The sequence below is a fragment of the Perkinsus marinus genome (genome assembly GCF_000006405.1).
Source record: "Perkinsus marinus ATCC 50983 genomic scaffold scf_1104296930900, whole genome shotgun sequence".
Taxonomy (NCBI): Eukaryota; Perkinsozoa; order Perkinsida; family Perkinsidae; genus Perkinsus; species Perkinsus marinus.
The window spans coordinates 1-999 of NW_003215958.1; the positions used below are offsets into that span (position 1 = coordinate 1).

The 999-nt window shown below is 49.0% G+C and overlaps 2 non-coding genes across 2 annotated transcripts; both read left to right on the forward strand.

Moving 5' to 3' along the window:
• Positions 1-170: 170 nt before the first annotated feature.
• Positions 171-252, forward strand: Pmar_PMAR013910. The gene has a single exon. It is a non-coding gene; the product is annotated as a tRNA-Ser (tRNA).
• Positions 253-695: 443 nt separating this feature from the next.
• Positions 696-777, forward strand: Pmar_PMAR013911. Its single transcript has one exon. It is a non-coding gene; the product is annotated as a tRNA-Ser (tRNA).
• The last annotated feature ends 222 nt before the right edge of the window (positions 778-999 follow it).

Sequence of the window (999 nt, forward strand, 5' to 3'; positions counted from 1 at the left end):
TACTACGCCGACGTTCTTGTCAAAGCGCTGGGCTACGTATGCAAGAATGCGAGTCAGCTAAATATCATCGTCCTTGCTGAGGTGTTCCGCGATGCTGTGAGCCACTCCCCTAGCAACATGAACAGGGTGGCGATTCTCATGGGCAGAGATGAAATCCTCTGCGTCTTCCAGACAGCGTGTCCGAGTGGTTAAGGAGGTGGACTCGAAATCCACCAGGCTATGCCTGCGCAGGTTCGAATCCTGCCGCTGTCGTATGTCTGATGGCGTATGGGTTTTCAAGACATCTGAGCAGTCTCGCTTTCGAATCCTCATAGCGTCTCCGATGGACATTATGAGCGAGTAGGATGCGAACGAACTGATGCGCATGACATTTGAGGAACATTGATGAGAATTGATGTATATCCCAAAAAATGTATCTACCTCTAGACTCTTATCCTATATAAGCCCTACCATTTCAGCGAATTCGCTGTCGTTGCAGCCATCATTTGGGAAGAGACCTCTCACGAAGAGTGCGAACGATACCATTACTACGCCGACGTTCTTGTCAAAGCGCTGGGCTACGTATGCAAGAATGCGAGTCAGCTTAATATCATCGTCCTTGCTGAGGCGCTCCGCGGTGCTGTGAGCCACTCCTCTAGCAACATGAACAGGGTGGCGATTCTCATGGGCAGAGATGAGATCCTCTGCGTCTTCCAGACAGCGTGTTCGAGTGGTTAAGGAGATGGACTTGAAATCCATTAGGCTCTGCCTGCGCAGGTTCGAATCCTGCCGCTGTCGTATGTCTGATGGCGTATGGGTTTTCAAGAAATCTGAGCAGTCTCGCTTTCGAATTCTCATAGCGACTCCGATGGACATTATGAACGAGTATGGTGCGAACGAACTGATGCGCATGACATTTGAGGAACATTGATGAGAATTGATGTATATCCCAAAAAATGTATCTACCTCTAGACTCTTGTCCTATATAAGCCCTACCATTTCAGCGGATTCGCTGTCGTT